The sequence below is a fragment of the Cricetulus griseus genome, chromosome X, assembly GCF_003668045.3.
Source record: "Cricetulus griseus strain 17A/GY chromosome X, alternate assembly CriGri-PICRH-1.0, whole genome shotgun sequence".
In the NCBI taxonomy this organism is placed as follows: Eukaryota; Metazoa; Chordata; class Mammalia; order Rodentia; family Cricetidae; genus Cricetulus; species Cricetulus griseus.
The window spans coordinates 61,700,565-61,723,289 of NC_048604.1; the positions used below are offsets into that span (position 1 = coordinate 61,700,565).

A 22,725-nucleotide genomic window follows, 5' to 3' on the forward strand; every position below is an offset into this window, starting at 1 on the left:
TTCAATGCTCAATACAATGTTTTGTTTAGTACATGTTAAATTTCACTGTGATAAAGATCAAGCAAATGCATTCATTGTCTTGTACATATACTTTAGTAAGCACTTTACCACATCCTCAACCACTAATTTTCCTTAGACTGTAGCTCACCCTGAAATCCAGATTTGCCTCAAATTTGTGATCCTCTTACTTAATATTCTCAAATACTAGGGTTCCAGATGTATGCTATCAAACACAACATATATGTTTTCTTATTGTTGTGTGGAAACATGTTTTTAAAAAACTAGTTATAAGAATTTTTCAGATTCTTACTGATGTCTTTTATCATCTTAATTCCCAGATAACTACTTGGCACTACATCTTTCTACTTAGCAAAAACTTAAAAATATTTAAACATGTTTTTAAGCATTTAAGAATCTTTAAGTATGTCCCCATTAACTTAAATAAAAAGTAAAGTGATAAGCTGGATCCTCTACATCCCAAGTTACCTGCTCCAAATTATTTTTTGCAATAACTCAAACCGAAGTGTTTTCATCCTAATGTTCCAGTTAACCACACTTACCCCTCGATTTCCTAAAAGTAGACATTTTATTGTCATAAAAATTCAAACTTGCAAAAGCATATATTTACTCTCTGAGAGATGTAGAAATGTGACTGTATTTTGGCCTTCATTTATCTAAGGTATATAGATATATGTATAGGTAGACATAGATATGCAAATATAATATTGCCCTATTCTTCTCATGTACATCTTTTTTTCCTCAGAACAGTACAGTGGTTTCTGTTAGTGGATTGAGGATTGGTTTCAGCTTTTCCACATCATTTACTTTTAAACTAACCAATATAGTCTGTATCTCCCAAAATGCTGATTTTCAAAAATACTTGAGTGAAAGAGAACTTTAAAAAAATCTAAGTCATTCTGCAATTTACACATTTTTTATATCAACGCACTTACTAGTGACATACATAAGTGTTTCCTCTGAACAGATTTAATTTTTAATTTTCCTGAATCAGTGTTAACCAGGAAAAAGGTAATTGTTGTCAAGAGTATTCAAACTGTCAGAATATCCTTCAATCTAAAAGCTGTTAGAATCTGTGGAAAAGTAATTACTGAAACTCTATTCAACTGTAATAATAACCTGCCACTGATGACAGCAATTACTGGGAAAGTGCAATAGAAATCAAAGGCGCATTTTTCTCTGACAAGTACATTTCTAACTAAGGTTTACATTGGCTGAATAGTGTTGACAATGATGATGTGCTGTATCATTCTTAATCACGTCTGGCATGATGTTACAGTTTGAACTGCTCACGGTTAGAAAGCAACTAATTGCTTGTTTCATTTGACACTGTCCAGGCTCTCTCTGCAAAGGAATATATATTTTAGATGAATAGAGGTTAAGTGTTATGCTTCTTTGACTGTTTTACATCCCTTGTAAGTGCAGGTTTTAAGTACATTTTACCTCAAATAAAAGGAACTAATTGCAGTTAGGCCAAACTGACAAGGCAAACTTCTAAGATTTTACAAAGGTTTGGGAACCCATAATTAGGTCAAATTATGGCTGCTTCTTTCAAGATGAACTTTTAGCAGTGGTCATCTTCAATATCAACATTCTTCAACATGATGCTTACCATGACTTGAAATGAAATCACAAAAAACCTTTAAATTGAATTCTCTGATATTATCACTAAGACTACAAAGCCTGAAACAAGTGTATTCTGACTATTTTTCTTGAAAGAATCAGAAAATATTATATGACAAGTGTTTTTTCTAAGAGAAATAAAATATAATAATATTTCATAAGAGACACAGAAAGTTTGTACACTGAATAAACTAAACTAAAACTTAAGACTTGTTTATTTTCTTTGGTTAAAGTGAATTCTCTCCAATAGTTACCTTGTGAGGAAATAAAACTATAAATTTCTCTTCCATTTCTTTATTAGTGATATATTAATAAGAAAGTTGTAACACAGAAACAATTCAAAAATGCAGAAGTAGAAAAAAGGTGGCCATCTTTCCTAGTGTCCAAAACAAAAAAAAATATATTTTGGATGTAGAACTATTTTTGTCTTGTAATACTGTTAATTTTTGTAGGAGTGAAATTCCTACAAAAAAAGTGACACTAACTGAATGACATTCTTTATCTAGTTTCTTGTTGTTAAAGAATCAGTTTCTTGTTGTTAAAGAATCAGTTTCCAATATAATAATCCCAATCCTTTCAAGTTGTTTAATCAAAAACTCTCAATTGTTTCTATTGATACCTCTGGAATAAGAAACCATATGCAGTAATTTAGGGGCTACCAAGAGAATCTGCATCTTTTGTAAATGTATACTGTAAATAAATTTTCTTCCTAATAATTAGGATGATGTGATACTGGTTAGCTTTATACTTTTATTTGTTGCTAATTCGAAGAACAAGCATAATATACCTTGCATAAAATATCTGGGGATGCAGAGAAAGCTCAGTACACAAACATGAAGTCTTGAGTATGAGCTGTAGCACTCATATGAGAACAGTCACAGCAGTATGTTCCTGTAATTCCAGTGTTGAGGAGACAGACATTAGAGGGTCTCAAGCCAGCTATCTTCAAGTTCTTCCAAGTCTTCCTCGGGGTCAATACCCTGATCAGATAAACAATATCCAGATAACATATCCTATTTGCAATGGAAATTATTTTCATATATGGCATATTTGGTATCATAAAATTTAACATGCTCAATATACATAATTAACATCTTTTACAGAAAAATTTATTGTGCATTAAAATAAAATAGTCCATTTGGGAATTCATTTTTCAGCTATGGAGATATTTCTGAGCTTCTTTCACAAGTCATAAAACAAAAATAGCTCTTCTTGCAACTTTCTATTGTTTTCTGTATATTTACAAAATCATTTCTGGAAAGAATTTGAAATATGATCTAATTACTTTTCTATAGGCTTGGTGAGCCAATACTATGTAAGGTTGGCCTAAGTAGACATATACTGAAAAGGGGGAGGAAAATATAAATCTAAAGCAATTAGAAACACTAAGGGGTGGATTTTTAAATTTTCAGTAATATTCATTGAAATTGATCTATTCAATTCTGTCTGTACTCAACAATGGATGGGGACAGCATGCATTTACATCTATGATATATCAACAGTCAGAATCATTCACTAAAATCATCATGTGCTCAAATCACTTTGATTCATCTGTTCCTAAGATTCTGGCTGATTGTGCCAAAACTCAGCAGGAAGAATTATTTCACAGTCTGCCAATAAGTTTAAGACTAAGGTTATTTGAGACATAGAAACATTGCATACATCAGAAATGAGAGGGCCTTGTCACATAAACCATTGAAATATATTCCATCTTTCTAGTGTAGTAATAGTAAAAATATGATTGTTAACCACCTGAAGAAGAATCTGCAATAAATATTTAAAATACTGTTTCAAAACATTGATTATTATGAGGTCAGCCTAAAAAATTATTATGAAAACTTTCAATTACAAAATAAAACTTGAAATGATACTGAACAATCATTAATCTCCATTCTATATATGTTGCACTTAACATTTTGCTGGATATATTTTGTCACACATTTTGCCTTCATCATCCTATTTTTGAAGCATTTTAAAGTTGCCAGAATCAAAATGTTTCATTTGTAACTGCAGCAATTTTGGTTTCATTTACATTATGTGTACTTCATAATGCATTTGAAATTACTTCTGTGATGCTACATGTATCAATTTATTCCTTTTTATTGTTTAGTGATGCCCATTGTCTGAATCAACTGCAAAGTATTTATCCTGATTACATATAAGATGGCTATTTCCTATTTGGACTATTGTGGAAATAGCGGCTCTATACAAACTTTAAAATATCGTTTCACTGCTAAAGTCTGCAATTTTTATCTTTTGACTTATAGGCACAATTAATTTTTTGATCCTCATATAGTAACTCTTCAAGAAATTTTTTGAAATATCAATTGTATAAATAAAACATATTGAAGCCTGGTGATGCAGGCCCATAATCTCAGCTACCTAGGATGTTTAGGCAGGTGGATTAGAATTTTAAGCCTTGTGTGTAGAGTGAGTACAATCTGTCCAAATTAGTGAAACACTATCTCAAAGTAAAATTTTAAGAAAGGCTGGGGTGCAGTTCTTTGATAAAGCATTTACCTAGCATTTTGAAGTCTGGGTGCACTGCCCAGTGCTTTACAAAGGAGTGAGAGGGAGAGAGAGGAGAGACAGTAAGAGAAAGAGAGAGCAAGAGAAAGAAAGAAGACACAAACACACATATATATGCACATATATATATATATGACTCTGATACAATCTATAAGAAATATGAATCTGTGAATAGACATCCTAATTGTAACATGACCTTTATGACCTTAGTTATGGCCTACTGAAAAGAAAGCCAAGCAACACTCTTGAGTCTCTGAAATTGCTATATTATATGGCAGATTTAGTCACAGAAATATATAATTTATCTCAGGAATGTTTCACTGTTTCTTCCAAAATTGCTAGGAAATTAAGACTTAGACTATGGAGAGAACATATGTACACACACACAAAGAGGGAGAGAGATGCATAATAAATAGGTAATGTCTGTGTGTGAGATGACAGATTAGAAACTGCTACCAGATGAATCTGTGAATGAGAAAAATCAAGGTGACAACAGAAATAATTTATTCTGAAATGAGAAAGTGAGGAAGAGTTTCCCATGTCATTAAAGAGGTAATAGAGCAGTGAAACACAAAGCATGCATAGTACAAAGCAGAAAACTGCCCACGACTTATCTTTCAGATCTCCAGAGGAAAAGAGAAACTGAAGCCACAAGTTAAGTCATTCATCTCTAGGAAGAACAGAAAAAACCACAGTTTTTCGAGTCTTAAGTCAAATGGGGAAATTTAAGACTGTGATACTTCCTATGGATCAGGTGAGTGTTCAAGAAAAGAATCCATTTTAGCATTCAATGTTACAATATGTATATTTTACCCAATTATCATCTTGAGAAGTGGCTTATTCCTTGATACTGAGCTTCTCGGGGGAACTAAGTAAAATTAGCAGTCATAAATCAGGGAGCTTGGAGACTGCTTTCCACAGAAAGATAAGCTAGTTACAAGAGGTGGTAATGAAATGGAGAGGTTTGGGCAAGAAATCATGGATACACTGAGAAGTTCAGGCAGTATAGGGCACATTATTTCATGGTCCCATCTTTTATGGTGAGGAGCAAACACGATCTCCTGAATATAAAAGTGTAAACTGATAGCCCTGAGCTATGAGTAGCATGGACTCCAGACTGCCTCCTATTGCATGTGGTTTGCTGTATATGGAACTATGAGTATTCGGCCCACACCCAAGGATATTTCATATTCTAAAGCCTCCATCTTCCCTCAGGCTGATTTACTACTAGGTGGGATCCTAGAAGCAGTTGATATGTTCCCTTGATTTTTCCATGCAGTATAGATCTCAGTGCTCTCTCTTGACCTCCTCCTATCGCCAATACACTCAAAAGGACCACTCAGCCTGGAATGAGCGTGAATCTGTTTGGCATGCAAAATTTATAGCTGTGATCAATGGCTCCAAGTATGCAAATAATGGAACATTTTGAAATTGATGTGTCTTCAAGGTAGACAATTTACCCTTGACCTGACCTTAGTCCATATATTTCACTACCCCAAATTTTAGGAATGACAGAAGTCCCCAGCTTTTGTGAAATACCCTCTGAACTTGGCAGATTCTAATATTAGAAGCCATATGCATCTCTTCAACTCTGTTATATTTTTAAGAGATTTTTTCACTTCTTTCTTTACTGTTCCTTTTGCTTTATTTTTCATATACTTGTATTGTATATAGGTTGTTTCAGTTTTTAAAATATGTTTAGATGCACAAATTTTCACTATTAACTTCATGTAGTTTTATTTATTTAAAATTCTTTGTTGTATAGTTGTCTATCACTTGCTCCTTTTTGTTTCTGTTGTCCACATATTCATTTCAATCCTCTGTCTCTTTCCTTACCTTTTCCTCCTATCTTAGGGTAGCTATTGCTTTGATGAAACACCATGACCAAAGCAACTTGTAGAGGAAAGAGTTTGTTTGGCTTACACTTGTACTTCCATGTCATTGTTCTTCACTGAAGGAAGTCAGAACAAGAACACCAACAGAGCAGGAACCTGAAGGCAGGATCTGATGGAGAGCAGCTGCTTTCAGGCTTGCTCCACAAGACTTACTCTAAAAGTTTTCTTATAGAATCCAGGACCACCAACTGATTACTGACACAATCCACCTTGGGCTGCATGCTCCCCCGCAAATCACTAATTGAGAAAATGCCCTAGAGGCTTGCCTACAGCTTGATATTACAGAAGCCTTCCAAACTGAAGCTGCCACCTCTCTGATGACTCTAGCCTATGTCAAATTAACATAAAATTAGCCAGGGCACATTCTAATTTTAATTCAATTATAATTGTTGATTTTACCTTAAATTTTAGCTTCATAGTTTATTATATAATTATTTTGAGACTTTCATTTATCTGGATACTGTTGTTCTAGTAGATGTGTAGTGTATTTTCATTGTATTTCTCTATGTCATCTAGGCTGGTATTCCTCCTACAATGTAAGGTATTTTGTCTCCTCTCTGAGTAATACTGGGTAATAAGCTATCAAGAGGCAGTCTCCAAATAACCCAACAGTGATATTTGTCCTAATAAATGAACAATCCCCAACCTGTAAATGTTAGAAACATGGAATTCAGGGAAATAAGACTCCTTTAAAAAATCACAACTCTTCAAGATCTGAATCTGAAGATACTGAAATTTTTGGATAGTCAATTAAAGACCTAAAAGTTTAGTTTTTAAAACCATTTAAAAACTACCATTTAAAAAGCAGATAAATTCATTAAAGAACACAATTCAAAATGTGAACAACAAAGCTAGCTATACAAATGATAAAGTTGGTGATGAAAAGGAGATTCTAAAAGCACAAACTCTAAATAGAAATCTTAGGCCATATTGAAATGTTAAAAAGAACAAGATTAATTTTGATTTTGGTAGTATGCATATGAATAAGTTTCTACATGTGTATATGGACAACGTAGGCATGCCTGATACCCACTGAGTCCAGAAGTTGGAGTTAGGTCCCTTGGATCTGGGATTACTGGCAGCTGTGATCTGCCCAATATGTACACTAGGAACTGAACTCAAGTCCTTTGCAAAAACAGCAAGTGTTCCTATTCATTGAACTACACCCCTTGTCTGGTCTCTAAAGGCTTGATAAATCAAAAGAAAAATACAGTAGAGGGTCTGGAGCATTGCCTCAGTTGCTAAGGGCACCATCTTCTCTTCCTGATAATTCAGGTTCAGTTCCCAACGCTGACACTGTGACTAACAAAGACCTGTAACCCCAGCTTCAGGTAATCTGAAACCTTCTTCTGTCTTCAAGTGACCATATATGCACATGACACACAGACATACATGCAGATAAAATACCCATACACATAAAGTAAAAGTAAATTAAAATCCCAAAAATGAAAACAATAGTTGAAAACATCACCAATAAATTAGATCAAATAGAATAATGTTAGAGAATAAGTAAAATATTTGAATGCTATAACATTCAGGTGACAAAAAGCAAAATAAAAATAATTACATGGACAATGTAACAATGAACAACAATAATAAATGTAGAAAGAGAAATTCACCTATTCAACTAAAAGATAAACTCAGCAAAATAACCCAAGACTGCACATAAAAATTTTTAACCCCCAGAAAAGCATGGGATAATATATTACAAAGATTTGAAAGTAAGTACCTGTACATGAACAATAATATATTCTGGAAAGTATCATTTAAAATTGTTGGGTAACTAAAGACTTCCAATTATAAGCCCACAGTAAGACCATCCATGACTAAGCCAGCATTGCAGAAGGTACGTAAAAGAATCCCCTGCACAAAGGAAAAAGTTAAACATAAGTATGCAAGAGTTTAGGAGCTTCATGAGAGGAAATACATGAACAAATGAGAACTAGGAAAGAATTTCATATATAAAATACAGTAAACAAGCAAGTGAAAAAAAAAGAACAAATAGCAATCAAACCCACCAACAGAACAAACAAAAGGAATACAGAAATCAGAAATTACACTAGAGAGAGGTCATGACTCTATAACAGAAATCATAACTAGCTGAATTCATTTAAGAACAAAATTAAACTCGTGCTTCTCTATAAAGAAATAATAAAGATTCCTGGTACAAGCGCGCGCGCGCACACACACACACACACACACACACACACACACACACACACACACACACACAGTGAATGTGAGTTATGAAAAGTGTTATTTCACAAATAGAATGTTATAGAAAATAAGGAGTAGCTATACACATGTCTGACAAAGGGGATTCAAAGGCAAGTTCAAAAATACAGAGAAGGTAACTATTAGAATACTGACCTTCACCATTCAGCCAGTCCCCAGACTGAAAGGGTAAGGCCACACCTTCCTAGACAGAGAAGCTGTATACTACCCGATAGCCCTCACCCTGCAGCTGATGGAAATAGAAGCAGACACCCAGAACTAACCACTGAACTGAACTGGAATCCAGGTGAAGAGAAGGACGAATGAAGAGCAAAGGGGTCAAGACCAGGCTTGAGAAACCCACAGAAACAGCTGGGGAGCTCTTGCTCCCCAGACTGATAACTGGCATACCAGCATGGGACTGATCCAGACCCCAGGAACATGGGTTTCTATGAGGAAACCTCGGAAATCTATGGGACCTCCTGTAGAAATTCAGTACTTATCCCTAGCATAGGTGTGGGCTTTGGGAGCCCATTCCATATAGAGGAATGCTCCCTGAGCCAAGACACATGGGGGTGGGCCTAGGCCCTATCCCACAGGATACAATAGACTCTGATGACACCCTATGGAAGGCCTCACCATCCAGGCCGAGCAGAAAGGATATGTGATAGATAGGTTTTTAGTTGGGGAGGGGTGGTAGGGGAGGACAAGAGGGAGGAGGGAACTGGGATTGTAATGTAAAACAATCCTGTTTCTAATTCAAATTTAAAAAGTTGAAAAAAAATTTGGAGAATAGCCTTGAACACATTGACACAGGAGATAACTTCCTGTGTCACAGGAATAGCCAAGGTACCAAGATCAAAAATTAATAAATGGTTCCTCATAAACCTAAAAAGTTTCTGTAACGCAAAGGACACTGTCAATAGGACAAAAAGGCAGAACTTTACCAACTCTAAATCTGACAGATGGCTAATATCCACAATATATAAAGAACTCAAGAAATTAGACATCAACAAACCAAATAATACATTTAAAATGGGTTACAGATCTAAACAGAGACATCTCAATAGAGGAATCTCAAATGACCACTGAAAAACACTTGACCAAATGTTCATCATACTTATCCAGCAGGAAAAGGCAAATCAAAATGACCCTGAGATCCCATATTACACCTGTCAGAATGGCCAAGATATCAAACACAAGTGACATCTTGTGCTCCTGAGGATGTGGAGCAAGGGGAACACTCCTCCACTGCTGGTGGGAGTGCAAACTTGTTTAGCCACTTTGAAATTCAGTATGGCAGTTTCTCAGAAAATTGGGAATTGATCTACCTCAAGGCCCAGCTATACCACTTCTGGGCATATACCAAAAAAATGCACAATCATAACACAAGGACACTTGCTCAACTATTTTCATAGCAGCTTTATTCATAATAGCCAGAACCTGGAAGCAACTGACATGTCCCTCAACTGAAGAATGGATAAATTGTGTTACATTTAAAAAATGGAGTATTACTAAGCCTTTAAAAACAATGACATCATGAAATTTTCATGCACATGGATTGAAACAGAAAATTATCCCAAATGAGGTAACCGAGATCAAGAAAGACAAGAATATATATATATATATATATATATATATATATATATATATATATTGGTTTTTCGAGACAGGGTTTCTCTGTGGCTTTGGAGGCTGTCCTGGAACTAGCTCTTGTAGACCAGGCTGGTCTCGAACTCACAGAGATCCACCTGCCTCTGCCTCCCGAGTGCTGGGATTAAAGGCATGCGCCACCAACGCCAGGCTGAATATATATATTCTTATACATGTATATTAACTGTAAGTTAAAGGATAACCATGCTGCAATCCACAGAACCTGGGAGGCTAAACAACATGGAGGGCTCAAGGGGGGATGCTTAAATCTCCCTGGGTGGAGGAAATTGAATAGATTTCATGGGTGGTCTGGAAGCAGGTGGCTATGGAAACAGGAAGGATCAGGTTGGGGGAGGATGGAGGGAGAGTGTACTGGGAAAGAAAATTAAAACTGGGAGGCATTTCAGGGGTGAGGTAGAAACCCAGTGCAAGGGAAACTCCCAGGAACCTATGAGTGTGACTCCAAGTAAAACTCCTAGCAATGGGGGATACAGAGCCTGAGCTAGCCATCTTCTATAAATAAGCAAGGCTTCCAATGGAGGGATTGGGCCACCAACCCAGCCACAAAAGCTTCTACCTACAATTTGTCCTGCCTGCAAGATGTCCAGGGATAAATGTGACACAGAACATGTGGGAGTGGCCAACCAATGACTAGACCAATTTGAGATTCGGGCTACTGGAAGAAGCCCATACCTGACACTGTCTATAGGGCTAGGAATCAGAGTTTAGATAGCCCAGAGACCTAGGATAGAAGCAAACAAGATTGTAAGTCATTTTCTTAATTAGTGACTGATGGGGTGGGCCCAACCTATTGTGGGTGGTTCCATACCTGTGCTGGTGATTCTGGGTTCTATAAGAAAGCAGGCTTAGCAAGCCAGGAGAAGGAATCCAGTAAGCAGCACCCCTCCATGACTGTGGTGCTTTGAAAACTGGATATTTATAAGTCGATAATTCAATTTAGATCCTCAATATTCACATTATATAAAATCAACTCAAATGGATATTTTTTTTTATTTTAAGACTCAGACTTTGAAATTACTAGAGGAAAACAGAGAAGAAATTATTTGAATTGTTTGCATATGCAAGAAGTTATTGAGAGAATTTCAATCTCTAGTAAACCTGAAGAATTTGCAAATAGGACTGCATGAACTGTAAAAACCTCTGACGAACAAAAGAAACAATCAATAGAATGAACAACTCTCCTCTACAATGAGAGAAAAATCTTTTCTAGCTATTCATTGGACAAGGAAGGAATATTTATCATATACAAAAGCAAAAGCAATAAATAATTATTCATTCAATGAATGGTCTTTTTAATTGGATAGTTCACAACAGAAAAAGCACAAATGTGCAACAAATATATTTGATATGTTGAACATTCTTAAGCATAATAGAAATGCAAAATGATATCATTTTTAGGAAAAGGTATAGCACATGATATTATCAAAAAAGTGATATAAAGCAAATTCATGAAGATCAATATATCATAGATTGTTATTTAGAATTTATATTTTGCATATGTTTTATTAATTTACTAATATTTTAATATATCTATAGGTTTATATGTGCATACATAAGATGAAAGAAGTTGACAGACTAATTGGAAAAGGAAGAAAACTAGCAGGAAAGAACAAGGATGAATAGAGAATAGTGTGTGTATTGAGATGTTCAAAATAGTCTGTATTTATGAAAATGTTGTGAAAAGTGTTATCACAATAAATGTATATTAGCATTAAAATAAAGAGAGATAGTAAAGGGATGAGGATTTCAATCAGTGGTAGAGCACTTCTATACATGAGACCATATATCCTCTTCACTGTGTTGAAAACAAATACAGCAGGCTTCATCCCACCCACTAAAGACAGAGTAAGGAAGAGCTTGATCTCTCTGCCTGTCTTTAACTTACAACATCAGTTTTCTTCTACCATTGAACCAAGACCTGGACTGGAGCAAACAGTCATTTATTGTGGTCCTTAGACTTGAAATAAGACTAGAATAAATAGAAGTTTATTCAAGAGCAGGGGACAGAAATAGAGAGAGGGGGCAAAGACACATCCTTTAGCACTTACTTTGTTTGATCTTTGTATACTTTTATTCTTCTGAGCTCATGAAAAATTGCATTATTTGCCAACACACTTATCACTTAAAAGAGAGTTTTAGAAATATTTGATCCTGCCCAGCCATTTGGAAGCGGGCAACTGGAGGAAAGATGGTTTACATCTCGAATGGACAAGTGTTGGACAGCTGAAATCAGTCCCCAAGGAGATTGTCTTTTATAACAGATTTCTTCTGGGGAATAGCAGAATTTGTGTTTTTTTTTTTTTTATTAAAAACTCTTCTTGAGCAAGATGTGAAAAAAAGAAAATGCTACGGAAGCTCACTTAATTACAGATATGATGATGGAAGAGGGCCACCAGGAAACCTTCCAGGAAGAATGGGTGGAGTCAACCATTTTCAAGGCCCCAGCCCTCCTCCAACGGCTGGTGGATGAGGAAGGTAAATGTCTTCTCTAAGAAGCAGACAACTAGACATGCACATGTGTAGAAGGAAGCCACCAAGAGGTGAAGAGAAGCTCATGCAGGATAAGATGGTGTATGTCTAAACAAGGGCTGTTCTGTGTCCTCACAGATGAATGAGGTCATGCTGGGGATTCTCTCTACAGGATCTGGCCTGACTGACATGCAGTTCCATAAATGTACATGTTTGTCTCCTTATCTTTGGTATATAGTTTACTAAAGTATTAATATAGTTTTAAACAGTAACTATTTTTAGGTTGCTAAATTTGATTCTTCATCTTTATATGATTAAACCCCAAATCCGTGATCTGAAAGAAATAAAGGCTATGTATTTAAAAAAAAATAGTTGATCCTGAAGTTAAAAAAAAGAAAAAAAGAAAAGTTTGACAATATGAAAAATTTAGTTCTGAATTTGGCTACATACTAGATATTAGGCTTACTGAGAGACCTTTTTAAAATAATTAATTTTTCACATGTTGATAACAAACAAAATTCTACCATTAGACACATTCTGATAAACACTGGAAATTTTTTTGATTCATTAACAGTGTTTTAATGGATTATATACTATGGGCTAGAAAGAATTCTATCTCAGACTTCTTGCATTTTTATTGAAGTATAAAGATAGGTCACTCTGAGCATGAACATGGAAATAAGACACATCATTATACATCTAACAATTTAATATCTAGAATCTGAACTAAAAAAAATCAAGGAAAAAAAAACTATTTCAAAAAATGGACTTGGGGCCTGAACAAAGAGAGTTCTTTTTTTTCTCCATTTTTTATTTAAATTACAAACAAGATTGTTTTATATGTCAATCTCAGTTCCCTCTCACTCCCCACCTCCTCTGTACCCCACTAACACCCTACCTATCCCATACCATTTCTGCTCCCTAGGGAGGGTGAGGCCTTCCTTGGGGGCTATTCAGAGTCTGTCATATCCTTTGTGATAGGGCCTAGGCCCTCCCCTGTGTATGTAGGCTGAGGGAGTGTCCCTCTATGTGAAATGGGCTCCCAAAGTCCATTCCTATGCTAGGGATAAGTACTGATCTACTACAAGAGGCCCCATAGATTTCTCAGGCCTCCTCACTGACACCCACATTCATGGGGTCTGAATCAGTTCCATGCTGGTTTCCCAGTGATCAGTCTGGGGACCAAGAGCATCACATTATTCAGGTCAGCATTTCTGTGGGTTTCACAAGCCTGGTATTGACCCCTTTGCTCGTCACTCCTCCTTCTCTGCAACTGGATTCCAGTTCAGGTCAGTGTTTAGCTGTGGGAATCTGTTTCTCCTTCCATCAGCTGATGGATAAAGGCTCTAGGAAGGCATATAAGTTAATCATCAATCTCATTATCAGGGGAGGGCATATAAGGTAGCCTCTCCACTGTGGCTTAGATGGTTAGGTGGTGTCATCCTTGTAGATCTCTGGACATTTCCCCAGTGCCTGATTTCTCTTCAAACCTATAATGGCTTCTTCTCATATGGTATATCTCATTTTGCTCTCCTCTATTCTTCCCCATACACAAACTTCATGCTCCCGTATGTCCTCCTCATCCCTCTTCTTCTCCCCTTCTCATTCTTCTAGCTCCCTCTCCCCTCCCCCCATTCTCCCAATTTACTCAGATCTTGTCCTTTTTCCCTTCTCTGGGAGACCATGTATGTCTCTCTTAGAGTCCTTCTTGTTTCCTAGCTTCTCTGGTGATGTGGATTGTAAGCTGGTAATTCTTTGCTTTATGTGTAAAATTCATATATCAGTGAGTGCATACAATGATTGTCTTTGTGGGACTGGGTTACCTCACTCAGCATGCAGATTTCAAGATTCCATTGTTGTTTTTTTTTTTCCCAACAGAGGGCTGATCTTCAAAATTTAAAAAGAACTCAAGAAGTTAGTCTCCAAAACACCAAATAATCCAATTAAAAAGTGGGGTACTGAACTAAATAGAGAATTCTCAATACAAGAATCTAAAATGGCTGAAAGACCCATAAGAAATTGTCAACATCCTTAGCTCTCAGGGAAATGCAAATGAAAACAAATCTGAGATACCATCTTACTCCTGTCAGAATGGCTAAAATCAAAAACACCAATGATAACTTATGCTGGAGAGGATATGGAGAAAGGGGAACACTCCTCCACTGCTTGTGGGAGTGCCAACTCAAATGGCCACTTTGGAAATCAGTATTGCGATTCCTCAGGAAAATGGGAATCAGTCTACAACAAGATCCAGCAATCCCACCCTTAGGTATTTACCCAAAAGAATCACATTCATACAACAAGGGCATCAGTTCAACTATGTTCATTTTAGCATTATTTGTAATAGCCAGAACCAGGAAGCAACCTAGTTGCCCCTCAACTGAAGAATGGATAGAGAAAATGTAGTACATTTACACAATGGCATACTACTCAGCAGGAAAAAAAAAAAACAGGAAGAGTTCTTAAAAGAAGAAAAAGTGGCTAAGAAATATTTCGAATTATGTTCTTCTTCCCTAATAACTAGGTGAATGCAAACAAAAACAACTTTAAGACTTCTTCTTACACCTGTCAGACTGCCCCAAATCAAGGAAATAACCAAGACCAAAAGTAGAAGGGTATACAAGGAAAGCCTCATTCACTATTAGTGGGATCGCAGACTGTTGAAGCCACTATGGAAACCACTGTGGAGAACACTCAAAAATCTAAAAATATAGCTCAGCTATACCACTACTTCACATATGCACAAAGGCCTCAAAATTCTACTCCATAGATATTTACTTAGCCATGTTCAATGCTGCCCTATTTAGAATATCTTGGAAACAGGAAATGCCTAAATGTCCTGCAACTGATGAATGGATACTAAAAATGTAGTGTATATATCTTATGGACTGCTACTCAGCTGTAAAGAAAAATGAAATCATGAGTTTTGCAGATAAACGTATGAAAGTAGAAAAAGCATATTTAGTAAGATAACACAGACTCCAAAAGACACATTTCACATGTTCTTTCGTATATGAGGCTACTAGCCCCAAATTTTCAGATGTGAGTACATATCTTACAGTAACCACAGAAACTATGAAGCGAAAAGCGACTATTGCTGGGGTAGGAAAGTGGAGAGAAATGGAGTGTGGAATAATGGGGCATAAGTGATCTGATTGGAGAAATAAGAAAGGGGAGCTATAGTTAATGATGGGAAGAGATAAATTCAGAAGAATAGAGGAGTGTAAAACAACAGTAAGGACATCTGAAAAGTTATAAGGAAGCATACTCTTAATTATTCACCTAAAAAGAGCCTATAGTACACATAATCTGTGTATAAACATATACATATAGTTTAAATGAAATTTTCTCATCTGGTCTGGCAATGCTTACTCTAAGAGCCAAAAACCACCTAAAAAAAACACATCATCACCCATGAGTAACTGCTTTTAAGTTGTTGGGTAGGGTTTCCAAAAGACTCCCCAAAACATGCAAGCTGTTATTATTGCCCTTGGTTTGTCCCAGAGGTTAAGCTAAGTTCCAATTCCTGAAGACATCATGTACCACATAGGGGTTTAGAGGGCCCTGAGCTGGAACCTACATGAATGACTATTCTCTAAGCACTGCCTTTCATGGTACCAGAAGGCACTATGAAAGATTCCAAAAGACAGAAGCAACCAACAGTTCTTCCCATCCATGACACCTATAAACCAAAGTATTTCAAGGGAATTAAGATTCACTAGACTCATTACAGGTTAAGTGAAGTGTATTCTGTGAGAAACAAGAAGCAGGTGACCGCCGCTAGTTCCAGCTCCAAGAATTCACCCAGGCTGCCCTCTGTGACCTGACTGGAAGCAAGGGAGCGCCAGCCACCTGTCCTGACCCCAGACCTAAACCCACCCCGCATATCTGCACCTATGGAATGCCCAAAGGGGCATTGTCAGCGCTTACAGGTGTGGATGGGGTGATTATATCACTACAATTCCCCTTTTAGTCTAAATAAAAAGATTTAGGCTTGATACAAAGCTATATACAAAGATAGTAAATATCAAGTATCAACTAGGAGAAGGAATTGTAAGAACAGACACAGTTAAGACCTATTGCCCGTGAAGCAGCTAGAGCAAAAGGCAAGAACTACATATCCAGTCCTAGGATAAAGGCATAACAGAGATTACTATAGAGTTGTCTTAAACTGGAAAGTCTTGTACCTAATATTTCTATCTAGGAAGAGAGAACAATAATTGTGACAGTCTAATCTTCAACCTCATCAAAGACCTGAGAAGGAGGATAATAATACTAGGGTAGGCAGGAAGTACAGGCTGCCAAAAGGTGCGGTGAAGACAGGAACAGAAGACTACCTGGACAGTCACCCAGAGTCTCACAGCAGCACAGGGGCAAACAGCTTTGGCTAAGGCTGGACTAGCTGACTGACCAACACAGAAGCAGGGAAGTAGAAAGGCTGTCTTAACCTGAGATGTCAAGGTTCATTGGTCTTTTAAGTTTATCTCCTTCAAGCCCAGTAGGACAGCATGTCCAAAGTCAGCGGTCAAGTTGGGGGAAGTTCTTTGCCCAAGAGGCCATTAGCCAAGGAGAGAATGAATTCCAGAAGGAGTGACATTGGTGCCAAACATATTTTCGGAAATAGCTTGGTGCTGTCAGGAAAAATTATGTCTCATGTCAACAGACTACTAATATTAATACTAATATTAAGACATGTAAATTCTGCAGGTCTATGACATGTTTGAAGATCAAATATCTATGTCTGACTAATCTCATAGGTATAAAAACATGGGTGATAATAATCTGTAATTCTCAGAAACATAGTTGTACAATGGATGAAGCTTCCAAAATAATTTAGCAAGGACAAGGACTTCAAAATATGTCACTACATAGATATAGATATAGATATAGATATAAATATAGATGTAGATATAGAGATAGAGATATCAATAACGATATAACTGAAATTTATTGACTAGAGTTAGAACTGTAAAGTGCAATATGATAAATTATCTTAAGTTGTATCAATATACAAAATGTCTATACATCAAGATAGTTTTATATTTGTGTGCAAAACATCATAAACAGAAAGAAGACCCTAAACAGTTAACATACAAGAATCTAACAATTTAAGTTATCAAGGATCTAACAATTTGTTATCTATAGCTAACATTTGATAAAGTTAGTTCACTAGAAAATATGTAACTCTACCTATAATCCATCTTAACCATCCATACCCTAAACTTATCTAAAAGACATACCCAAGTCTGAACATCACCTTCCATACCCAACCCTAAGCAACTAAAAACCAATCCTATGAAGGTGAATATTATCCCTTAATGCCAACAGTAGGGAAAGGTGGTGTTGTTTTCTTAGGTTTACTTCCTGCTGAAATGGGACAAGGATGATTCCATGGGATACTGTAGGGAAAAAAATAGAGCAACAAAAAGTTTCAAGAGGACTAGACGTCACATTTGTAACTAGTCTCTGTGTGGCAGGAGATGCTTGACTGAAATTCTTATCTGACCAGGATGTAATAAGAAGGTGCACCATTTCAGTTACCTAGTCTGGAGTTGTCTCAATCCTTAGTCCCAGACTGATTTTAGGGTGGTTCAGAGGCATCAAGTTGAATCAATTGGGATCGATGAAGTGGGTCCCCATCTTCTTTCCTTAGAGTTCAAAGATTACTGTTAGGATTTTTTTTTGTTTGGTGTGGAAGATTAAACATTAATATCAGCACAGACAGTTTAACTTCCATAGGTAAACATACGGGGAAAGGTAACAATAAGGATAAAATTAAGAATGAGGAAAATTAGGGTTCTGAGGATATAGTTGATTATGGCAGAGAAAAGATAGATGCATGAGTGTGAGGTAACTGGCTTCAAATATCCCTAGTGCTTATACTTTCTCCTTCCTTGCTCTCCCATTATATTACCAACACTCCCCCCTCCAGCTAAAATCTCACCCTCGTTTGTCCCAATTTCTCCTTTATAACACCTGTATCCTACTGCCACTCTCTCTAGAGCTCTTTCTCTCCTATGTATCCATTTTCCATTTTCATTCCTGACGTTTTCAGTTACTTCAGGTTGCATATTCCATCTCAAGATTCAGAGCTAGAATACACAAATGAGAGAGCATGTGGCATTTGTCTGTCTGGGTTTTGGTTACATCACTCATTTTTACTATCACAGGAATTGTACTCTATTGATTTGTAAGAATGTTATATATTCCTTATTTAATAAATAATAACACACAAAATTATTATTCTTTTACACAAATAGTAACTTACAATTTTTCTATACAATTACCTAGTGAAGCCTATATTGTTTAATGACACATTCAATCCTTAAATTGCTCAGCATTTAGCAATCATTTTTATATAACATTCTTTTTCCTCAGTTTTCTCAATCCAAATGCAGTATAATGGCAAAACAATGTAATTTTACAGAAAAAAATATTTGAGACTTCTCACAGATTGTTTTGTTCCAAATACAATGCTCTATGTCCAGGATAAAGTTGTAATTATATCCACAATGTGTCTTATGTTCATTTTAACTCTTCTATTATGGCTGTGGTTTAGATCATGGCTCACATGCTTCAACCACTAAACTATCACCAAGTACATTTGTCTGTCTCCAACTCTCCCATTTACTTCCTTGCTTCATTGTATGCTGTATCATAAAACTCTTCCTATAATGTTGTCATACTACAATTTAAATGCTCAAAGCCTTCCCATGTCGCCAATTTTAATTTTCAGAAATTTATATATCATATTAAGAAATATCATTGAATCATTTTCTCTGTGTATTAAATCCCACACCCTATTTATATCTATTCCCATTTCCACAATGTTCTTGATCTAATTTATCCTTTTTGTTCATATATTGTCAGTCTGTTATCTGTATTTGTTCTTTAATCTTCTCTCTGATTTAATACTTTTGCTCATTTTATACTCTCAGAAATTCTGTAGCACTTGTTGTTTGTACTCTGCTCCTGACTCTTAGATTCAACAGGCTTGGAGTATATGCGTGCTATCCTGTGGCTTTAATTAGTGCTTAAGTCTTTGTATGCAGGAGCCATATCAAATTCCACTTAAAAACATCTTTTATTGTCACAGTGCAATGTTCAGAGTAAGCTCTTAATATTTTAATTGCTGACTGACATGAAAAACCACTAAACAAATGTTGAACAAGTCAATAAACTAATTATTTCTCCATCCTCTAAACACGCAACAGCATACATATGTTTATAAGACACTTAACACAATGTGAAAACAAGCTCAAACAATCTTCCCAGTCTACTTTCTTGGCAAAAAAAAACAGAGCTTGTAATTACTTCCAAGTACTCCATCACAATTTTCTGTACCCCAAACTGGAGCTCATCCACCTATTTTCCCAATCTCCTGCTTGTTCTCTCAGAGAAAGAATTTCCATCAATGCCATGTTTTCAACCAAGCTCTTGGCAAAAATTTCCAGTTTGACCCAATTTTACTGCTACTTCCCCTTGAGGTCTGGGTCTGCCTTGTCTGCTTCTGATTGTTCCCACATGCAGTATACTAAACACTCCTACAAGGGAATGGTGCCCAGTTTCCCAAGAGTCAGTCCTTGTCACCACCACTTCTGTCATATGCCTAAGCCTTTTGGAACTCAGCCACAGTTTGGCACAAATTGTGATTCATTCCCCATGCCTTCATGGGTCAAATTTGTTACTTGAAATTTAGAAAGAAAAATGAAAGGAATTATAAGCCAGCTTTCTTGAAATCATCAAATCTTGTTTCTACTACATACTGTGGTTTCTGGCTTTGTTCATAGAATGCAGTTCTGGCAATGTTAGCAATGCACATTTGCCTTTATCCAACATTTGCTTTATTCAGTACTGTTTAGACAGCTTTGGAGATGTAGTTTTATTTCTTCCAATGCTACTGCAACTGTCTATTTTTTTCATACTCATCTCATAGTGGAACATTATGAAGTGTCCAAAACTTAAAATGCTGAAAAGCCAACATCATGTTATTTATTCACTAGGGTCTTTCCCCTACAAAGTCTTAATTCCACAAATAGCATCTGTGTAAAAGCATATAAACTGGCTTTTAATTTCTAGTGGGTGGTAAAAAAGACCAACATCTGCCTTCCATAGCAGGTTGCCTACATAGTTCTGCATAGTTTTATATTATCCCAGAAACGATATATATATGAGCGAGAGAGCATTCACTCATTCTGGTTTCAATGTTTAGGAACATATTTTTCTGCAAAAGATTGTATTACTTTTTTTCAGATGGTCACAGTAAGAAAATTGTCCATGTCCATGGATCTCCTGTGATATTTTATATTATTATTATATTTCCATAATTTCTATTGTGTTACAGATATATAAAAAGTGGTTATTCATATGTTAGAAAAGTAAAAATATATGGCTTACTTTATTTGTCTTACATAAAACAATAATAATCTTTCCAAATACTTATAATGTATGATAGAAATAATCTAAAGAAACATGCAAATAACACCCAAATAACTGTTCCAAAATATCTAAATCAAATAAAATAAAATGAAATTAAGGTAGTATGTGTGCTGAAGCTCAAATGAGATCAGTAATTTTCAAAGAGTTATTAAAACACTGTTCACTGTAGCATCAAATCTGCCCGAAGGAATGGCTCTCTTGAACTTTATTTTAATATTATTTGCTTAGATGGATTATTTTAAAATAATTCTTTTTTCTTTTTACCCAAACATCTTTAACACATCTGTATTACAGTTTTCTAGAAGAATAGAACTTACAGAATATATAGCCATTTAAATATGATTGTTTTTAATTTAAATAAAAAATGATTTAAAAAAAGAAATAATAATATTGGGTAGGATAAGTAATATGTTCATCATTGATGTAGGATGCCCTTCTGTGCACTGCAAATATGTGTTGCCTTTGTTGGTTGATGAATAAAGCAAGCTATTTTAGCCTATGGCAGGGCAGAATATAGCTAGGTGGAAAATCCAAGCAGAGATGCAGGGAGAAAGAAGGTGGAGTTGCTGGATGATGCCAGTAGTCACCAAGGAAACAAGACATGTAGAAAATGAGGTAATGCCATGACCACATGGCAATATATAGATGAATATATGGGATAATTTAAATAATTTTTAAAAAGTTTTTCTTTATTCTTGAGAATGTCATACAGTTGTGCAAAGAAATATGTCTAACCCATTTACCACCTCCAACTTCTCCCATTTTCTCTGACACATTCCTCTGCAAACTTCATGGCCTTTTCTTTTATAACAAAGTTCAGCCTGTACCATTCATAGGGACTTGGGTATGGAGCTATCCACTGAAGCATGGGAATCTACTGGGGGTGATATACTCCAAAAATAAGTGATCACTGCTTCCCCAGAAATTAGGCCCTGCTAAAATTTCCTCAATGAGTAGTGAGCCCTGAAGATCATCTACAACATTTACATCAGAATTTTGGCTGACTTGTTCTTGTGTAGGTCTTGTGCAAGTGCCACTGCATCTGTGAAGTCATGAATACCATAATCATGTCATGTTCAGAAGGCAGCATTTCAGAGAATTGCTCCAAATCCTCTGCCTTGAGTCTTCTTCCACAATGTTCCATGAACCTTCAAAGGCAAGCTAATGCAGGTGTTCCATTTATAGCATAACCCACAAACCTTGATTCTCAGTACTCTGACTAGTAATATATATCTCCAATGGCTGGTACCAACTACAAAAGGAAGATTCTCTGACTAAAGCTGAAATAATTCCAAGTATATAGGTATAAACATACATTTTAGAAGTCAAACTTAAATAGAAACAGATACCCACACCTAAAACTGAACTAAACTGGAATCCAGGTGCAGAGAAGGAAGAGTGATGAGCAAAGGGGTCAAGACCATGCTGGTGAAACCCACAGAAACAGCTGACCAAAACAAGAGGGAGCTCTAGGGCCCCAGACTGATCACTGGAAAACCAGCATGGAACTGATCCAGACCCCATAAATGTGGGTGTCAGTGAAGAGGCCTCAGGAATGTATGGGGCCTCTTGTAGTAGATCAGTACTTATCCCTAGATCCCTAGCATAGGAATGGACTTTGGGATCCCATTTCACATAGAGGGATACTCCCTCAGCCTAGACACACTGGGGTGGGCCTAGGCCCTATCCCAAAGTATATAACAGACTCTGGAGACCCCCCCCATGGAAGGCCTCACTCTCCCTGGGGAGCAGAAATGGTACTGGATAGGTAGGGTGTTAGTGGGGAGCAGGGGCCGGGAAGGGGGGGGAGGAGAGGGAATGGGGATTGACGTGTTAAACAATCTTGTTTCTAATTTAAATTTTA

The 22,725-nt window shown here is 36.3% G+C and overlaps 1 long non-coding RNA gene and 1 pseudogene across 1 annotated transcript; one reads left to right on the forward strand and one right to left on the reverse strand.

The window, feature by feature from the left end:
• Window positions 1-567: 567 nt before the first annotated feature.
• On the reverse strand, window positions 568-22,280 carry LOC107979474. The gene is made up of 3 exons (XR_003488377.2): window positions 17,964-22,280; window positions 2,429-2,621; window positions 568-1,362 (listed from the first exon to the last, which is right to left on the reverse strand). It is a non-coding gene; the product is annotated as an uncharacterized LOC107979474 (long non-coding RNA).
• Window positions 12,111-12,477, forward strand: LOC118239403 (annotated as a pseudogene).
• Window positions 22,281-22,725: the final 445 nt, after the last annotated feature.